Source organism: Xenopus tropicalis, chromosome 6 (assembly GCF_000004195.4).
Source record: "Xenopus tropicalis strain Nigerian chromosome 6, UCB_Xtro_10.0, whole genome shotgun sequence".
NCBI lineage: Eukaryota > Metazoa > Chordata > Amphibia > Anura > Pipidae > Xenopus > Xenopus tropicalis.
This window is the reverse complement of record NC_030682.2, coordinates 59,492,513-59,501,352: the sequence shown is the minus strand read 5'-3', so window position 1 is coordinate 59,501,352 and position 8,840 is coordinate 59,492,513. Positions and strand designations below refer to the sequence as shown.

The following is an 8,840-nucleotide window of genomic DNA, read 5'->3' as shown; positions in this document are numbered from 1 at the left end:
TGCCCTAAATATGCACCAAGCAGGCTTTATACATAGGATTATATATATATATTGTATATGGATATCCACATGCACATTATTGCACATTATTCTATTACTCATAACTTTCAAAACAAACCAGGGACTAACCCAGGGAGACTTGCTTGCATCATATCTCTATTAAATAGAATGTGCATGTATTTTATATGTACATTGTAACTTGTGTATTTAAGGATGTTGAGTAATTAACATATTAAATATAATTAGGTTACAACAGATGCAAGTTTCAAACACATCCTATCTAGCACACAGTTGCTAAGTCTCCTCCCCTTTGACCAAGTGTGTTTGGAAATTCAATCCCCTTTTGTCTCCAACTGCAATTCCCAACTTCCATTGTCCAACCTGCCACAGGAATCTATGGCCAACTCCCTAAAGTTAACTTAATGGTCATTGACCAATCAGAACTTGCCACATCAACTATGACTGATCTCTACGTTAATAGCATGGGTTAAGTGTTCCTGGAGTTCCTGGAGGGAGGACATAAATGCCTGACTCAATGGAAGGATGAGTATAAGGGAGGCAGTGGGATTCTATGCAACATTTACACCTTTATAATTATCTTTCTAAATAGCAGTATATACTGTATTTAGATTTTGTGTTGTTTTGTATTTTGTATCTTTGTTATTTCTGTAGATATGTGTCAATAGCTTTTGTTAATAAAAGTATATTTTTGATTGAACTATCTCTTTTATTAAAGAACCTTTATAACCAGGAATATTCATGTACATGTGTATATAAGAATAAATATACATATTTACATAAATATATCCTTGGGCAACACGGAGGACATTCAAAACTTGCTAAATATTTACCAAACACAGAACGTTAAACAGCTATTAAATGCAGAATTGCAACGCTATTTTCTTTCACTCATCTGACCAAACATATAACAAGGACTGTATGTAAACCCTGTGACCCAGGCAGGGGCTAAAGAAGGCACCTTTTTATTTCTCATTTTTAATTTTTGTTTTTTGATAGTTCCTTACTTTTCTTTTTCATTCATGTGCTGAGCAAAATCTTTTCAGCAGGCATGGATTTGCAGCGAAATTTTGCCACTGGCAATTTTGTTTGCAAAACTGTCGCAAAAAGTCGTACCCATGTCAAAAAAGTTGCACAGTAGCTGCATTTCGTGAATTTTTTTGCTGTTTCGGGACAGATTCGCTCATCACTAATGTTTTCTGATTTACAGCAATATTTCATCCAGCAAAGGTTACTTACTGTACCTTATTTAACTAGATGCTGCTTTTCAATCTAAAATCGTTCCATGCAACTCAGTAGGTCAGGTGCCCAAGAGAGAAGGAACCTGACTTACATGTAATTTCCCCCCTTCCCTCCCTGAGCCCCCCTGACCCTTCCTTCCCTGACCCTTCCCTCCCTGACCCTTCCCTCCCTGACCCCCCTGACCCTTTCCTCTCCTCTTCCTCTCAATAGGAGACAAAAATTCTTAGCAAACACTTGTTTCTTTAATGATGTTACTTTATACAATTCCTTGTAATACTATATTTATGCTCTCTGTGAGTCCTAAAGAGAGTGACATCTATTTAATTGGATCGACTCATGCTGAATATAAATCTTTACAAACATCCTACTGGAATAAACAATAAGTACATTTTTTTTCTCCTTTGCATCTCCATTTCAAGTTTGTATTTGCCTCTGTTTCAAATGTCTGATTTAGAACATGCATTCTTCTGAGTCATGGACAAGATATAAAATAATATTTGTATCTGTGTGTTCAATACTTTTTAAATAACATTTTGTAATGCAATTTTTGTTTCTGAATTTACCAGTAAAATGTTTCATGTATTTATATTTTTATTTTGTTTTTCTCATTTGAAGATACTATATCTTCAATTTCAGAAATAATCCCTAATGTCTACCTATGGAGCTGAAGCACAAAGAGATTAATACAATTATACAAATAAAGTTATAATAATTAAGCACAGCAACATAGCAATTTACAAATGTTTGCATTAAAATAACATATAACTGTCTAACTGTTCTTCCCTGAATCTATAGCCTTTTTAGGATACAAAGTGGCAACTCCCAGGTGTATAACCGTACATTTATCAACACTGAATCTTATCTGCCACTTAGCTACCCAGATTCAAGTTTGTCAAGATCCTGCTGCAAGGATGCCATATCCTGAATGGAATTAATTGGCCTAATTAGTTTTGTACAATAAACACAGATGCACTTTTTATAAAGCATGTCCTCTAGTCATTATTAAAAAAAATATATATGTGAGTCCAATACAGAATCCCACAGCAACCACTAGGGGCCATACTCTAAATAGAGAACTTACCATTGACAACCACCAAATGCTTAAATGCTGCATTCCGATTATCTTCTACTACTATACTACTATTGTGACTGTTTTAGCTTACAGATAAGCAGAAGTTTATTATGTACTTAAAAAAAAATAATAATAGGAAACAGTTTGTTAAGCACAAGTCCTATTCAGTGAACTAATCTTGAACACAGGGGTATACTGCCCCTTTAAGCACTTGTACCATGGGGAAAGGTAAAATGATTCAACCTTGGAATTACCAGCAGAATGACTGTATTGCGCCAATCATAAACATTTAATTTAGACAGTCAATTTAAAAAATCTCTGATGTTATTTTTAAGTATTGAATAGTGTGTACTAAAGACAGGAATGCAGCATCAATACTGGAAATGCATCCACATATCCTAATTCATATTTACATTCTTTACATTCCTTGTAGAAATGAAGCAACAAGAAATGAAAGAGACACAAACAGACTCTGTTCAAACGAAGCATCAACCATGTTTGATAAATATTCCATTCAAAATAAAGTTTAGCTAGGTAAGATAATAAAGCATTTATTTACATTGATAATTAAATGTTAAGGGTCAAATTAGTTTAGTTTACAAATTACAAAGTGTATCATTTATGTTTGGTATTTATCAAAATTGTCTTACCTTGTAGATATTTTTGCACTGAAAAGGTTTTTTACCTCTAGGGGAAAATGGTGTCATAATGATATTGTAATAAATATGATTTTATAATTTGTGCACAGAGTAAAAGGCACAATTTTCCTTGTGAGTCAGTTTAAAGTGCATTATTTTTATAATAATTATAATTATCAAAGAAAGAACACTTACAAGAAAGAATTATGGCAAGTATTTTCCCTGCAAGGAGCCAATCATAGGTTTCTATGAACAAAAATCATATATATTCAATCATTTTTAGATATAACAATGTGAAAAATATAGGCATTACTTTTTTCCATTTTCTGGTGGGAAAATTGCAGTATAATCATCAACCATGTCCTATACTTCTGGGAGTGAAATATAAAAAAAAAGTGAGTACCAAAAAGGATATTAGGGTAGAAAGAATAGCGGTAAATGTGTGAAAAGAAAAAAATGTCTTGATTGAGTTTCATGAAGAGAAAGTTTTAATGAAAAGGTATCTAAGTCTTCCATACTTGTACCCCCTAGTTCCTTAGTAGATGACCAAATGTACACATTAAAGCAACACTTAACACTGTTGTGGCATGAAGAGGTATTTATATCAACGGCTTGTTTAAGCTACAGAAGTGAGACCAGCGTCAGAATTATTTTTTTAAGGTTCAGCGGTTTTTATTTGTATAAATAAACACAGAAAGATGACAGTAGCTGCTATTCCACTTATAATATCCTCAATAAGGAAAGTCAGCTTGATAGGAAGGAAAAAAAGGGAAAGAAGGAAAGGGGCAAAAAGGAATAGAAAAAAATGTGCAGGTATAAAGGATATATAAAGCTAGAGTGTAAGTGAAATCATTATAATTGGAGAGCACTGTCACTCTAATACTCTAATGGGTGTCCAGGGGTGTGCATGATCAAAATCATAAATGTAAAGAAAAAGTGATAAAAAAATGCACCTTTGCACAACCCTCTGGTATACTAATTCTTAGACCTCATGACAGGAATGTTAAAACTTAACCTTTAATAAGTACAGATTAAAAAGAATGTCAAGTGAGCTAAAATAAAGGGCACAGCTAAGTTGCACCTTGAGTGCTTGCAGAAATGCACTATGCCTTAGGAGTAGGGGTTAACTGGAGAAAGAGTCATTCTAGAGTCACAGTCTAAGGGTACAGGCCTGCACAACCGGCTCTCCAGCCCACCATGAGTGGCCCACACCCATCAACACCCCTTCCGTTCTCCCTCCCCAGGCAAACAACACCCTTGGTGCGCCTCTTTTAGTACCCTTAGAATGCAGCTCTAGAATGACTCTTTCCCCAGTTAACCCCTACCCCTAAGGCACAGTGCCTTTCTATGAGCAATCAGGGTGCAACTTAGCTGTGCCCTTTATTTTAGCTTACTTGACATTGATTTGACTTTTTAATCAGTACTTATTAAAGATTAAGTTTTAACATTCCTGTCATGAGGTCTAAGAATTAGTATACCACAGGGTGGTGCAAAGGTGCATTTTTTTTATCACTTTTTCTTTTTCTTTACATTAGAGTATAAGTGGATCATTGTTGCCATTCATGTTTCGGACCAATCCTAAAAGTACCAATCCTTATGAAACCTGAGGAATTCTGCATTATATTGATTGAACATCTATTCGTACAAAGCTTGGATGTTAATTTGGTTGATTAGAATATTAGTTGTTAGGGCATTAGTAAATTTTCATCTGGAGGCTAAGGAGCCGATTCACTGAAGGCCGAAAAAATTAGTGTTATTTTTAGCATGCAATAAAAATATTATTACTTCTTATATTTTGAGAATTAATGATCGATTCACAAAAAAGACACTTGTCTGATTTAGGAAGCAATTTTATTGTCGTTAATTATCTTGCGATTACAAATTTTTAAGCAATATTTTAAAGCACGAAAAATATTTATGTGTTATTTCGTAGCACGCAATATTAGCGCACAGTATTGCGCACGTAAACGTTACGTGTCACATACCACATGACTTCCACCATTTTCCCCATTGCCACTGTGAGTCGCAAGATGGAGGATGCCGATAGTACAGCTGCACAAACACCATCTGAACCGCTTAAAAGGAACCCTTTGGCAAGGCAAACAATGGAAAGGAGGGGCAACAACGATATTGAAGACAGCAGTGGCAGTAATAAATAGCTGAAAAAAAAGGAGGACCAAGGTATGCTGGGCATGATAGAGGTGAGAGTCAGAGATTTAGCCCAAACCAAGTTAGTGCAAGTGTTAGTAAATGTGAACAGAAAATTGAAATACCTATTCACCTTAATGACAGCAGTGAGAGTTCAGGTGTTAGTAAATATGACAGAACAGAAACTAAACACAAAAAAAACCAAACATGTGCAACTTCACATTTGTCCATCACTGACAATGAGGAAGAGAGGCCTGGCTACATTAGCAGCCCAGAATATATATATTGAAGTTACAGACAGAGATTATCATCCAGAGGAAGCAAGTGAAATAGAAAGTGAGGAACTTGACACACCCTACTCACCAAAGCAAGAAACAATTGCATGAGAGCAGACTGAGAAATCTGAAATTTACCGAATTTGAAAATGAAGCTCTTATTGAGATATTAGTTCCATTGTTTGACAGAATAATTGCCAAATATTCTGCTAAAACTGCTACTGCCATCAAAACTAAATACTGGAAGGACATAGCTGACCATGTCAACAGTGTTGGTGTCAGTCCAAGAAGCATGCAGCATTGCAAGGAAAGATACCAAGACATAAAAAGGGTCCTCAAGAAAAAACTTTCTGATGAATCCAAATATAGGTACACATCATACAGGGATATTTCTATTTAACACTTGCTCATCTGCTTTTCTCATCAATCTGCTTTTACTTTTTGATTACTTCTTTTCCTTCTTTATCTGCGCTACTTATGTACCCAAGGCTGTTGAGTACAACAACAAATTAATACAGTAAATAGGGATGTCATTACCATAACATAATATTCCCAAAAATTGTTAATGCCCTGTACTCTCCTTTATGAAGGAGGATCATTCTGGAAGCACTGTTTAATACAGAATATAAGGGATAGCAATGGGAGTTAGCAAGGCCAGTTAGTAGAAAGTTGAAGTAGTTTAGTAGGGTTAGTGTCACAGCATGCCTTAGTATTGTACTTGCTACACTTGAAAGAAAGGGTATCTAGTAGAATTAAGTCTAAAACAACTGGACTTTTCTGAGTTTTTCTTGAAAACGTTTCATCATTGGGCTGAAACTGTGGCATCCACTGCAGAGGCCAAGGAGAAGGAATATAAACATCTAAAAGGAGCTCTGAAAACTTGTGGGTACCCAGACTGGGCCTTTATTAAAACCTAATCAAAGACCAGCAGAAAGACCAGACCAACAAACAGAAGGGAGAAACACAGCAGGCAAAGCAACATAGTCATCCCATATGTTGCTTGAACATCAGAATACCTTAGGAGAATTTTCAACAAACATTGCATTCCTGTGTTCTTCAAACCCAGCAACACTCTGAGACAAAAGCTGGTACACCCTAAAAACCCTACACCCGAGCACATGAAAAATAATGTGGTCTATGTCGTCCAGTGTAGTGAACAGTGCTCTGCATTGGGGAGACATAATAACCTCTCTGTAAGAGAATGGCCCAACATAGGCGGGCGAACTCCTCAGGACAAGACTCAGCAGTCTATCTACACCTCAAAGAAAAAGGTCACTCTTTTGAGGACAGTAACGTGCATATTTTGGACCGAGAGGACAGATGGTTTGAAAGAGGTGTGAAAGATGCCATTTATGCCAGCCTGGAAAAACCATCCCTGAACAGAGGAGGGGGCCTGCGACACCGCTTGTCATCAACAATGCCGCTTTGACATCCTTACCCCGGCGGTTTCACAACAGTTCACACTTCCAGTCATGTACTTTGAAGGATTAACACCGTCATCAATGAGAATCATGGTACCATTGTGATTGGATCATACCTTCTTACACCTGTCAGTTTCAGCTAACACCTAACTGAACTGAAGAAGCCACTCGGATGAGTGGTGAAACGTTTTCAAGAAAAACTCAGAAAAGTCCAGTTGTTTTAAACTTAATTCTACTAGATACTGTATATGTATATATACCTGGATGAATGAGAATCTTCATAGACAAAAAAATATATTTTTTTTTAGATGAACGTCCAAGAGGTCACTGGGTTGGAAAGTCAGCAAGTCAACTCCGCAGAAAACCACACCAATCTCCTGAAATGGAAAAGAGAAGGTTTATTGTTGATGATAATGCAAGATAGTGTCCTGAAAATTTTAGTGATTATGCTGTATTTTCTTATGATGCCAATGATTCTGGTAATGATAATAATTATAACCCCTCAGAATGCCCACAACAAGCACTTGTTAAATGTAAGGTCAAATCCACAAATACTACTGTTACCCCAAAAATACTTGAACCAGAAAAAAAATTGTTTCCATAACTCTCTTATCAATTATCAAAAATCTCTCATGAAAAAAATGCATGTTGTTCATCTTGATCTGTGTATCACCACAACATGTTACAACAACAGTCAGGGACGACTAGCCTCACACGAGGCAGCTATGTTAAAGATGCATGAGCAACACTTAAAGGTCAAGGAACAACATATTTCTTTGCTGGAAAAACAAAATGCCATTTTAGATAACATGAGTAATTGTCAACAAGTTGCTAAGTGTTATAGATTGCAGTCGTATAGTGCCAACACGCTGTAGTAGGATAGATAGTGCAGATAGTTCAGCAAGCTCTCCAACTTCACAACAAAAAAAAAATAATTTGTCATGTTTTGTTGATATGCTGAGGGGCAGATTTGTTTAAAGTGTTTAATTAGAGTTCCTCACTGTAAATATGCAAGAAAAGAGTTATTTTAATGTTAGCAAACATTACTCCTGTGTGATCATAGTGGTATGTAAATAAACATTTCTCTTTTAAATATTTGTGGGGGGGACTCACCCGCTCCAAGGGACAATGAGCCTTAGTGGAGAAAATCCAGTTATGTTTTCATATACAACTATTTTCAAGTTAGCTGTTGCAGCTTAATTACTTCATTATTAGCACCAATAAGGAGTTAGTGAATAATAGTTACTGTGAATGCAGAAATATTGCATATTGCCACTCACTACTGCTGTGCTCAATAAAATAAATGAGCATTTTTTTTTTTAAAGCAACTATTTTCACTGGAAATAAGGAGTATTGTTTCAGATGTTGTTTTGTGTTTCTTTTTTATTTATTAAAGACTGTAGGTACTTACACGCAAAGTAATAGTTTACGATTTCTCCCCGTACTCAATTGCCTCTGTCATCTGCACTTTGTACACAATGTATGATTCTCTTCTTCACAATCCAACAAAAATCCGACTGCAAACTCTATGTTGTTATCACAAACGCTTATGAACCGCAATGTTTTTGGAGTAACGCCCACTCCTACTAGGGGTTAATATTAGCACAAATTATTGTGATATTTTATGCTTTTAACGCTTCAAATATATCTGTGAATTATGCGTTAGTATTATTTCTATTAGATAATTCTCGCAATGCGATGGACATAACGCCTTGCGATAACTGAGATTTTTGCGCATGTGATATGAGTAGTAACGCATGCAAAATTATAGGTTCTAAGGCTTGAACTGGACGGTGCTGTATATTGAGTTTAAATTTATTAGCTAGAACAATATCATCTCTCCATACTCTTAAAGGAGAATGCAAGTCAAAATTTATAAAGCATACTGCCCAATAGTCCTCCTATTGTTTAGTAAAAACGCCACACTTTTGGCTCACCTAATCAAATATTTACTCAGTCACACTTACTTCACATTTTCTAGAACAGGCAGCCATCTCTAAAAAAGTATTCTCCCTTCCTTTCCCTC

The 8,840-nt window shown here is 35.8% G+C and overlaps 1 long non-coding RNA gene across 2 annotated transcripts; it reads left to right on the top strand.

Annotated features, from left to right (window-relative positions):
* The first annotated feature begins 744 nt into the window (after positions 1-744).
* On the top strand, positions 745-8,469 carry LOC101731772. Of its 2 annotated transcripts, none has more exons than XR_001924770.2 (3): positions 745-2,866; positions 4,904-5,151; positions 7,123-8,469. It is a non-coding gene; the product is annotated as an uncharacterized LOC101731772 (long non-coding RNA). The 2 variants fall into 2 exon arrangements; XR_208714.4 differs by having other exon boundaries at positions 4,904-5,171.
* The last annotated feature ends 371 nt before the right edge of the window (positions 8,470-8,840 follow it).